Below are 12,548 nucleotides of genomic sequence, written 5' to 3'. Positions count from 1 at the left end.
TTGTTCACAATGTCAGATTAGAAATCCACATCTAGATTATCATAAGTAGGCCAAGCAACATTGATTTCACCGATGTCAGAATTTTACCTTATGAACTCCAGGTAGTGGCTGCCATAAAAACCACAGCATTTGCCAGCATCTACTGCAAAGAGATTCCTGTTCTATGTAGAGGGAAATACTGTGGTATAGCAGATGGTAAATTCTGATTTTAATATTGAGATCAGATATTTCTAATTATATACAATTATAAGATACAAGGTTGAACCTTTCTAGTCCATCACTCTCTGGTCTGGCAGCATCTGTGGTCTGACATAATTTTAGTTAGCTGGATATCCACTTATCATCAGTGTGAACGGGTTTCCCATGGTCCCATAAAGTTTGTTTACAGTCATCAGTCTTGGCTCTAAATGTGCTTTGCTGTTATTTAGCTCTAATTTACCTCTAAATGTCTACTAAGCAGTGGAAATGTTGGTAATGCTGCTGGACAATACTGACCTCCCATGGTTCAGCAAATTCTCCAGTTCAGCACTAGTCAGGTGCTCAGGGTGCCAGACAAGAGAGGTTCAATCTGTACTATTTATCATTTAACCTAAGCTGCCTATAATAGTGCATATTCTTCTCTGCAACACTCAGAAAAGTAAAAATATTCACCATTAGTGTCTTTAATATTAGATATGCTGAAAGTTGTTTCATCCTGGTGGTACAGCAAGATACTGCTTTTTATGCACTTGTTGAAAATGTGCATAAATTGTAGCTATTTCTTAAAAAAAAGTTGACTTGATAGTATCTACTAAGAAGTTGGATAAAACCTGCTGAGCATATAAGGAGTCATATAAAACCTATATAACACAAGGAAGTGTACCTGATCCTATGTCCCATGGTTTCCATCATAGTGGATCTGTTAAGATCTCCTAGATCTTTTGTGAATTTTCTTTCTTACATTCCTCTCTGTCCATTTTCTTAAACTTGCAGATTATGAAGGTCATTTATTTGTGGAGTACTGTGTCTGTGGAACTTCCTAGCATTTTGTGAACCAGTAGCATATTTAATCTTTTTAAATTTAACTTTAAAATTGTCCTATCTTCTTAATCATTTGACTGAGTTTCTCTAGGAAAGTCTCAGAGATGTAGCCATGTTAGTCTGAACCTACAAACACAATGAGAAGTCCCGTGGCACCTTAGAGACTAACAGATTTATCAGGAAACCTTATGCCCTAAAACATCTGTTAGTTTCGAAGGTGCCACAGGACTCCTCTTTTTTCTCAGGAAGTATTTGGTATGCTGTGGATAAAGCAAAGTTTAGTGTAATTGTGAGGAAGGGACATTGAGGATAGTAATAAAAGACTCTGCTTTTATACTTTGTAATGTTAATCATTGCTGGAAAAAAGACTGAATGGTGAAAAGTTATTTTCAGCTGTTCTGTTTATTGCTCTTGCGTGAAGCTGTGATTACAAAAATATTAAACATACATCTGGTACAATTTGTTTTCCACTGGTTTTATGCAAGGTAGCCCTTTAAAACTTCTCTTTATTCTTTAAGTGTGATTTTTTTTTGCATTGAACTACAAAGGCAGTGTCTGTGACATTATTATAATTATATTTTTTAAAGGACACAGCTCAAACTCTGAAAGGTTTGAACGGCCCTTTTAATCCTTCAGGTTGGCTGGGAAACAAGATAACACTTGAAACTTCAAAGATAGTTCTACAGAGGTCTCAAATCCAATGCATTTATTCCTCTGTTGTACAGTTTGAGGCTGTAATTGTAAACCATGAGCCACACATACAATCAATACAATACCCCTATTCTTAAATATAATGTTACATGATTGGACTTGGCAATAGCGAAAATAGAGAAATGAAGCTGAAATTTCATATTTAATCCATTCCATAATCTCCCTCCTAAGTATTGGGGTCTTGAAGGTGGTGGTTGACATTCCCAGTACCAATAGGGCAGGACATTTAAAAGATGACAGACAAAATGCTACCATTTCAGATACAATTGCTAGGAATAGTGTTACTAGGAGCTGGGACAGATGAGATTTCAAGTTTTCTTTGTATTTAAGTGCAATTTTTTCAGATTAAGCCAAGAGCTTAAAATTATTGTTGTATTCATGAATATGCTCAATTGAACCTAGCACTAAGTGTTTTGGTTTGTTGTTTTATTGGGAGCATATAAACGACAAATAATATGGCATATAGTGTATTATAAAATACATATACATGTACATCAACAGTGCAGTAGAGACTTATGAGAATAAATGTGTCAACGCCAAGTTATAGTAAAGATCATTTATCCACTTCTATGTTCCCGTGAGTCCCAAGGACTATATGTAGGGCATATACTGTAACTTAAAACTGTTTTCTGTATGAATAATGTATCATTGCTAATTGATGTATGGGGATAATATCATCACAGGGAGAAAGCTGGACACAAAATATATGGCTGCATTCCTTAAGAACAATCAAAAATTATATCTAAATGTAGACAAATTGATGAGTGAAATATTCCGAGGGAAGGATGTCTGCCTTCCATAAACCACTCTTGTACAGATAAAACTTGTTCTTCCTCCAGTAAGTCGAGGGGATTTCCATGCACTGAAAAAGCATTTTAAATTAATCAACATCCTAGCACATTCGTCACAGAAATCACTTACCCTACATCATGCAATATGGCTTGGGGCAAGTCCGGATATGTGACTCGAAGGAATATTGAGAAGACATACAATAATTTAAGATTTGTTTCCAGAATTATTCTATCAGGTTGCAGTCATAAAAGTACTAATCACATATTGAAGATATTTTAAAATGAGTATTAAAATAAGTATTAATTACCTAGTAGCACTAATATTTATGTATATGTACAGTACAGCTAATGAACTTCCTAATTAAAATCTGTTTCACTTTCTACACATGTACATGTTTGTCCCCAAACATCCAAAGCAAATACAACATGGACCTAATTTCCTAATTTCATCACTGGAAGATGTTTTTGATTAGATTCAAGTTCAAATAAAATCCCAAATTAACTACAGTCTAATACATTTTGTATATTGTATTAGTGTATACTAATACAGACAGAATTTGGTCCTGCCATGAGGGCAGGGGACTGGACTCGATGACCTCTCGAGGTCCCTTCCAGTCCTAGTATTCTATGATTCTGTGATTCTATACACATTGTGTATATCTTAAAATGATCCATGTTAACTTTTAGTTCAGAATGATGCTTTTATAGACACACTGGACCAGTTTATCTGCTAGTATAAATAGCCCTAGCACAGTGGAATTGGACCCATTTATGCCATCTGAGGATCCAGCTGATTCTGTTGTACAATAGAACCAAGGTTGTTACATAGAAATTATTAGTTAGCCCTGACCAGTGTTGTCTGCTAAGCTTCTGTTACTTTAATAAGAGTGTTTTGGTTGCTATAGATACTTAAGGAGAGGACTCTTTGTTGAAGCTTGATGCATATTTTGCTGGAGTCTAGTCAGTACCTTGGTACAAGAGGTAACAGTACTTCTCTTTTTTGACGTGAGGTGAGGTGTTGCAGTAGCTGCTACTAAAGAGGATGTATTTGTCTTATCATAGTATGGATCTTTTAAAAGAGAGATTAGGGAAAAGAGTTTTGAGAAATGTAGATCTGTGACCTCACTGAAAATAAGTCTATTAATTTAGGGCTAGACCTGTGTCTGTTGGGCACAGCTTACAGTAAGCATATTAGCTGCATGGAGCCACATTGGCCAGAGGCAGCGGAAACTCCAGAAGGTTTTCTGCCTCTGTGACCATGCTGTACAGAGGGAACCTGGCCAGTATTACATTCCTCCGTGGGAGCTGCTCTCACCCTGTAGTTGGTATGAGGGAGGAGGGAACGGGACTGCCTTTATGCTCCTCAGAGCAATACAGAGTTTGGCCTATCATGAGCAGAGCTGGTTTTAGGCGTAGGTGAACAGTAGGGCTGCTGGGCATCTGGCTTTTGATGGGAACACCTGTACGAAACACTAAACTGGGGGGGAAAGGTAGATATCCTGGAGGGTAGGGATAGGTTCCAGAGTGATCTAGATAAATTGGAGGATTGGGCCAAAAAAATTATTATGAGGTTCAAGGAGGACAATTGCAGAATCCTGCACTTAGAACATAAGAACATAAGAATGGCCGTACTGGGTTAGACCAAAGGTCCATCTAGCCCAGTATCCTGTCTGCCGACAGTGGCCAGTACCAGGTGCCCCAGAAAGCGTGGATCAAGAGATGATCAAGAGATTTGTCTCCTACCATCCTTTTCCAGCCTCTGACAAACAGAGGCCAGGGACACCAATTCTGTATTGACCTAACCTCCATGAAATTATCTAGCTTCTCTTTAAACTCTGTTATAGTCCTAGCCTTCACAGCCTCCTCTGACAAGAGTTCCACAGGCTGACTACACGCTGTGTGAAGAAGAACTTTCTTTTATTCGTTTTAAACCTGCTACCCATTAATTTCATTTGGTGTCCTCTAGCTTTTCTATTATGAGAACTAATAAATAACTTTTCTTTATCCGCCCTCTCCATGCCACTCCTGATTTTATAGACCTCTATCATATCCCCCCTCAGTCTCCTCTTTTCTAAACTGAAAAGTCCCCGTCGCTTTAACCTCTCCTCATATGAGACCCGTTCCAAACCCCTGATCATTTTAGTTGCCCTTTTCTGAACCCTTTCCAAGGCCAAAATATCTTTTTTGAGGTGAGGAGACCACATCTGTACACAGTATTCAAGATGTGGGCGTACCATAGTTTTATACAGGGGCAATAAGATATTCTGTGTCTTATTTTCTATCCCTGTCTTAATAATTCCTAGCATCCTATTTGCCTTTTTGACCGCCGCTGCACACTGTGTAGAAGTTTTCAGAGAACTAGCCATGATAACTCCAAGATCGCTTTCCTGATTTGTCATAGCCAAATTACCCCCATCATACTGTATGTATAGTTGGGGTTATTTTTCCCGATGTGCATTACTTTACACTTTTCCACATTAAATTTCATTTGCCATTTTGTTTCCCGATCGCTCAGTTTGGTGAGATCTTGTTGGAGTCTCTCACAGTCTGCTTCTGTCTTGACTATCCTAAACTGTTTGGTATCATCCACAAACTTTACCACCTCACTGCTTACCCCTTTCTCCAGATCATTTATGAATAAGTTGAAAAGGATTGGTCCCAGGACTGACCCTTGGGGGACACCACTAGTTACCCCTCTCCATTCTGAAAATTTACCATTTATTCCTACCCTTTGTTTCCTGTCTTTTAACCAGTTCTCAATCCAAGAAAGGGCCTTCCCTCTTATCCCATGGCCATATAATTTACACAAGAGCCTTTGGTGAGGGACCCTGTCAAAGTCTTTCTGAAAATCTAAGTATACTATATCTACTGGATCCCCCTTGTCTGCATGTTTGTTAACCCCTTCAAAGAACTCTATAGATTAGTAAGACATGATTTCCCTTTACAGAAAACATGTTGACTTTTGTCCAACAAATTATGTTCTTCTACATGCCTCACAATTTTATTCTTTACTATTGTTTCAACTAATTTGCCCGGTACTGAAGTTAGACTTACTGGTGTGTAATTGCCAGGATTGCCACTAGAGCCCTTTTTAAATATTGGTGTCACGTTGGCTACCTTCCAGTCATTAGGTACGGAAGCCGATTTAAAGGATAGGTTACAAACCACAGATAATAGTTCAGCAGTTTCCCATTTGAGTTCTTTTAGAACCTTTGGTTGAATGCCATCCGGTCCCGGAGATTTGTTAACATTAAGTTTTTCTATTTGTTCCAAAACCTCCTCTAATGACACTTCAGTCCGGGATGTAAGAATCCTATGCACAGTTACAGGCTGAAGACTGACTAGCTAAGTGTCAGTTCTGCAGAAGAGGATTTAAAGATTATAGTAGACAAGAAGCTGGATATGAGTTAACAGCGTGTGCTTGTTGCCAAGAAGGCTGACAATTGGGGTGCATTAGTAGGAGCGTTGCCAGCAGATTGAGGGAAATTACTATTTTCCTTCTATTTGGCACTGGTGAGGCCACCTCTGGAATATTGCATCCAGTTTTTGGGCCTCTTCACTACAGAAATAATGTGGACAAATTGGAGAGAAGACCTGATGATGGGAGGGAGGTGTAAATAAGGCAGTTGCCTCAAGGCCTCGGCTATTCAAAGAGGACCAGGGCTTGCAGCTACCACCACTATTACTGTGGTCTTTTAAATTGCTGCTGGAGCGCTGTGTGTCATGCTCTGGGTGACTCTGAGGGCTGAGGAGGTGCTACGCTCCAGGCGGCGTTGAAGTCTGGCTGTGCCAATAAGCCCAAGGCCCCGCCCCTTCTGCGAGCACAGACCTGGACCCTCCCCAACCTTGACCAGGGGCCCTGCTGGAGAAAGTCCAGTGGAGGGAAGTGAAAATGATTAGGAGACTGGGAGACATGATTTATAAGAAGAGGCTGAAGGAACTGTGCTTCTTTAGTCTGCAGAAGAGAAGATTGAGGGGGGATTTGATAGCAGCCTTCAACTACCTGAAGGGGGGTTAAAGAGAATTGAGCTAGGCTATGCTCAGGGTGGCAGATGACAGAACAAGGAGCAATGGTTTCAAGTTACAGTGGGGGAGGTCTAGGTTGGATATTAGGAAAAACTATTTCACTAGGAGGGTGATGAAGCACTGTAATGGGTTGCTTAAGGAGTTGGTGGAATCTCTATCCTCAGAGGTTTTTACTGCCAGTCTTGACAAAGTCCTGGCTGGAATGATTTAGTTGGGATTGGTCCTGCTTTGAGGAGGGGGTTGGACATGACCTCCTGAGGTCTCTTCCACCCATAATCTTCTATGAAAACGGATCCTGGGGACTCTGATCAGTATTGCCAACCAGACCATTAAAAGTTTGATTGGCAGTGCAGTGGGGGCCCGGGGATAAGGTAGGATCCCTACTTGCATTGGTCCTAGATGCAGAGAGGCTGGAACTGCAACTAATGGGAGCTGTGGGGGTTGTGCATGCATGTATGAGAGTAGCGCACGGAGCCTCCCTGACCACCTAGTTGCCTCAGGGATCTGGTGCCTATTTCCTGGGAGTCACACAGGTAGCGCCACCAGGACTCTGCACTCTGAATCCCCTCCTGCATCCCAACTCCTGCCCTGGTCCAAAGTCCCCTCCCACACCCAAAACTCCCTCCCAGAGCCTGCCCCTCCCCACCCTCCAACTCCCTGCCCTAGCCCTGAGCTCCCTCCTGCACCCTAAACCCCTCATCCTCATCCCTGACCCAAAGCATGCACACCCAACTGGAGCCCTCACCCTCCACACGCTCCAACCTCCTGCCTCAGCTGTGATTCCCTTTCTACACTCCAAATCTATCAATCTCTGCCCCCACCTTAGAGCCCACACTCCCAGCCAGAGCCCTCACCCCCTATGCCCTAATCCTCTGCCCTATCCCAGACAGTGAACAGGGGATGAAGAGAGCCGAGAGTGGGGCCTCAGGGAAGGGGCAGGGGCCTTCAGTTTTGTGTGAGAAAGTTGGTAACTCTAGTGAACAGGGAGATTGTTCTGGATATCAACTTCCGGGGAGGTGCCACCGCTGTGCCACTTTGGCCTTTTTTTCTCTCTTCTCTCTGGTGATTGTTGTCTTGTTTCTTTGTATTGCTAGGCCACACGGAGGGTGTGGAGAGCGGAAAATATTTTCCACTCTGGCTAGCAAAACACCTGCTAGTGAGCATCTAGCAGTATTGTGTTTCCATCTATAGCATGGTTTGTATTCCATGCTGTTGATTAAAGGCACACTTTAATTGCTCCGTCTAAAAGCTGACCTATTTTTATAAAGTTTCCATCAGGGTGGTTTTACTTTCTGGCATTCATGCTGTGACTGAAACAAATTTAAAATAAAAAAGCAGTAACTTGCAACTTACTGTGAGACTCACATAACATGTGAACAGATTATTTAACACAGTATATTCTCTGGTGTGTTTGCGTGAATCTTAGAGTAAGTTGAGTGGTCAATTATTTTTGTACGGGCTGCATACATTGATTTCATGATAGCTGTTTGGACTTCTCAACTTAGGACCTTTCCTTGATGGAATCTGTGTTAACACTGTCAGTTTGCAGATCTCGCAGTCCAGACAGTGCTCTTTACTATATTGCTATAGGATGCAAGGTTTTCACAGTGAGACAGAAAAAATATATACAGGCAGTCCCCGAGTTACGTGGATCCGACTTATGTCGGATCCGCAGTTACGAACGGGGATTTTCTTGCCCCGGAGGAGTGGAGCGGCGGGAGACGCCGCTTTGCTCCGCGTCTCCCTGGTCTGCTGTGGGGGGACACAGCTAGTGCCCCCCCCCAGCAGACCAGGGAGATGTGGAGCAAAGCCCGGGGCCTGTGGTAGAGCAGGTGGGGCGCCGCCGGTTGGTCCCGCAGCACCGCTCCTTGGCGCTACTGGACCAACCCAGCAGCACCCCAGCTGCTCTGCCCCAGGAGTCCTGATTCAGCCACTGCTGATCAGTTTCAGCAGTGGCTGAATCAGGACGCCTGGGGCAGAGCAGCTGGGGTGCTGCTGGGTTGGTCCAGTAGCCCCGAGGAGCGGCCGCACTACTGGAGCAACCCAGCAGCACCCGAGCTGCTCTGCCCCAGGCGTCCCCAAGTCAGCCGTTGCTGAAACTGACCAACGGCTGACTACAGGAAGCCCGAGGCAGAGTTGCTCTGCCCTGGGCTTCCTGGAATCAGCCGCTGATCAGTTTCAGCAGCAGCTGACTTGGGGACGCCTGGGGTTCTTAAGTTGAATCTCTATGTAAGTCAGAACTGGTGTCCAGATTCAGCCGCTGTTGAAACTGATCAGTTTCAGCAGCGGCTGAATCTGGATGCCAGTTCCGACTTACATACAGATTCAACTTAAGAACAAACCTACAGTCCCTATCTTGTACGTAACCCAGGGACTGCCTGTATATATATCAATGGTTGATGTCAGTGAGAAGTTAAGTAAACCAGGATAATTTTACTGGACACGGTACATGTAGAATTGGCTGCAGCTCTTCCATTTTCTTCACTAACAAAGAGACAGCTAGTCTAATAACCATTATTCACTCTCCGGGAATTGAGGTGGTCACTCTTAATTCTTCAGAGGGGAATGTTTGTAGCCTGCAATGTGTGAGCTTTGGCGTTATTATTTACTTAAAATCTGACTCTGCCATCCTTACTCCAGCTAAGTAGTACCTGATGTTGTGAAACACTCGACTTGGTTTCACAGCATAAGGGAGACAGCTTCTGGCCCTCACATCTCACTGGTTATTTTTATTTTGAGGCAGACAGGAAAAACATAAAAGGTTTCTGTTGCAGGTGGCTGAGGAGAATTGAGACTGATTTTTAGGCTGTAGCAGTGACAGTAGCAACTATCTTAAAACTCCTTTCACACTGGACTATGTGCTGTTACTTCAGGCCTGACTCTACCAGTTTACTTATCTCTAGAGTGTGCAATATTATTAATCTCCAGTAACAGCCACTTAAACCAATCCAGATCAGTGCTGATTTACCACTTCAAGTTCCACTTAATCTTCAAATACATTTTAGGTAATTTATACTTGGCCCTCCGCACAGAGGTGTATTACATCCTGTGAGCTTGCCACTTCTGTTTGTCTATTAGCAGCCTTTCCTGAATGCAGTTTAATTCCCTGTTCCACGTGTTCCAGATTTTGTAATACTCTTCCACCATTCTGCTTCCAGACTGCTGTATTTTTGCTCATATTGCCCATTTGGGAGATTATAATTCATTATTTCTCTTCAGTTTCTTTAATTATATTAATTTCCTCAGATTTTTCAGGTGGGATTTATAGTTATTACTGTTTTTTCCCCATTTTCAGTTTGCATTTGTGGTTTGACTTTACATCAGCTCATTAGTATTTCTCTTCTTGGAACCCAATAGAGAAAAGTGTTAACACTGATCTGCAAATTTCTGATTTTATTTCTCATTACATTAATTTGGCCTCAAGTGTATAATGGATGTCAGTGAGCAGTCTTAGTACCATACATTTAATATTAGACCTTTATATGCAGTTCAGATGAGTACAGAAATATAGTATCTTCTTGTAGGTCTCTTGAGAGCCTCTCCATCAATTGGGATTTGAGCCTTGGCTACAGATAAGTTCCACTCCGTGCAGGACTTGGGGGGAGGGGAAATGTAAAGGTGGGTGGATAATATGTTTACATCCCCAAACCCTGGAGCTGGCAGTGGGCCAGTTCAGTTCTGGTACACATTTGAGCATTTTCAGAGCTTCTCTAGCTTACACTTGGCTTCCATCACCCTCAGGAGAGCCTTTCAGCAGATGGGGATGAATGAAATTCAAGGATGCACCTATTACACACCTTGTACTTTGGAGAGTGATGGGACAAAGAAGAACTGGCAGTAATTTAGCTACCCTAGCTTTAGGCCAGTTAAAGAATCTATCATGTTTTGCACAAACACCATACAACCACAGTGGGAACCAGGATCCCTTAATACTACAATTTTTAGGGTACCATTTGACATTACAAAGGGCACTTCTTTAACTTGATTTTCTATGTGGGCAATAAAACAGGGAAATTAACTTGCACTAAAGTGCCTAAAGGATGTGGAATTATATGGCAAGTGAAATAAAAGATGTTTTTATTTATCAAGTTCAACTGGCTGGTAGTAATTTGGAGCTACATGTAGCAGAATTTGGTCATACATGTCAACCAGCATTCTGCCAATCTCTGGCTTTCTTAAAGAGCCAGTTCATCAAATGGATCTACTTCAGTCACAACTTTTAACACCCACTAAAATAATGTCTGAGTCTACAAGGTGTGTCTCAGTTTGTTATAAGATACAGATTCTTTAGCTGTGGTAGTATTAAATTAGTATGACAGCCTTATCTAATTTCCATTTTGGGTCAAGCATTTTCTTAACCTGAATTGGCTGAAAATATGTTTAACTGCCATTGTTATTACGATGCACAATTCTGGAGGGAAGAAGGGAGGAAAGCAGGGAAGGAGGAAAGGAAGGAGGTAGATAGATCCCAATGTTAAATAATAATTAATGACTATGAAGCATAGGACAAGTTTTAAGGAGTAGCCATATTAATCTGTAACTTAATTTTTTTTTAAAAAAAGGAGTGGTCCTGTAGTACCTTAGGGCATGTCTACACTAGGAAATAATTTTGAAATAACTTTGAAATAACTTATTTCAAAGTAATAACTCCCAAAATAATAATTTCAACGTAGCGTGTCCACATTACGGGGAAACCTCAAAATTAGTTCAAGGCAGGCTCCGCTAATGTGGACACGCTGCCTCAATTTAGAGCCCCAGGAAGCACTGGGGAGTAATTACTTTGAATTACTCTGGGGAGTAGTTATTTCAAAATAGCAGCAGTGGAGCATCCACGCTACCACTATTTTGAAATTAGCATTATTCCTCGTGGAAACCAAGAGTTATTATTTTAAAATATCTGAGTGCCTGTTCTAGTTACTGTTTCTAGTTCATGAAGGAGTTTCCTCTGTTCAAAGTTATTATTTTGAAATAACTGGCTTGGTAGTGTGGATGCTCTACTTGTTGTTTTGAAATATTGGGAGTTGTTTTCAAATCACTCCCTAGTGTAGACCCGGGGTTACAGGGGTGGGGAACTTTTTTGGGTTGGGGGGCTGCTGACCCACAGAAAAATCATTTAGGAGCTAAAATCCAAAAAACAAGTCCTCACTGATGTGGCCCCTGATTGAGAAAGAGAAAGACACTCCCCACATTCCCTTCACACATCAGAGCCTAGTGGGGCCTAGGTTGGTAGATTGTGTGTGATCCAGTCCCGCGAAGAGGCAGCGGGGGGACTTGGAGTGCCAGTGCAGGCTCCTCAATGCTAGGGGGAGCTCTGAGTCTTGGGGTCTGGATCCAGGCAAACTGGCGTCTGCATCCAGCTCCCGGACCTGAGGTTCTCTATCCCTGGCTTAGAGACTAACAAAATATATAGTATCATGAGCTTTCATAATATATATTTGCTAGTCTCTAGGGTACTACAGGAGCACTCTTTTAAAAAGTTTTTTTAAGTAGAGGTGTAGGTCTTAATCATTTTTATTCATTCCTCATTCTACGAGGAATAACGCCTATTCTGAAATAGCTATTTCTGAATAAGGCATGTGTAGATGCTCCACTGCTACTATTTCAAAATGGCCCCTCACCAGGGCCATTCTAAGTTATTACTCCCTAGTGCCTCCTGGAGGTCTAAATCTAGATAGCACATCTACATTAGGGAAGCCTGCCTTGGACTAATTCTGAGGCTTCCCTGCAGTGTAGACGTTATTCTGAAATAGCTTATTTCGAAATAGCACTATTCTAGAATAGCTTATTTTGGAATAGCCGTGCAGTGTAGGCGTACCCTTTAAAACTTTGGGGTTTTTCTACATATTTTCTTGTTTTCCCCATATCCATTGGAGTGAGCTAATACTAAAATATACAATCCACAATCTATGAGGGGGTTTGTTCAATTTAATTTTCCTCTGCAATACTCCCTCATTTTTAAAAGCAACAAGTCACTTGAAAGGGAGTTGTCCATTCAGATAA

At 41.9% G+C, this 12,548-nt stretch overlaps 1 protein-coding gene across 8 annotated transcripts in view; it reads left to right on the top strand.

The window, feature by feature from the left end:
- The window catches only part of ST7 (suppression of tumorigenicity 7), a 247,299-nt gene that overhangs the window by 163,119 nt on the left and 71,632 nt on the right, over positions 1 to 12,548 (top strand). The gene's annotated exons all lie outside the window — the stretch shown is intronic.

The sequence above is a fragment of the Pelodiscus sinensis genome, chromosome 1 (assembly GCF_049634645.1).
Source record: "Pelodiscus sinensis isolate JC-2024 chromosome 1, ASM4963464v1, whole genome shotgun sequence".
Classification (NCBI taxonomy): Eukaryota; Metazoa; Chordata; order Testudines; family Trionychidae; genus Pelodiscus; species Pelodiscus sinensis.
This window is presented reverse-complemented; position numbering and strand designations above follow the sequence as displayed.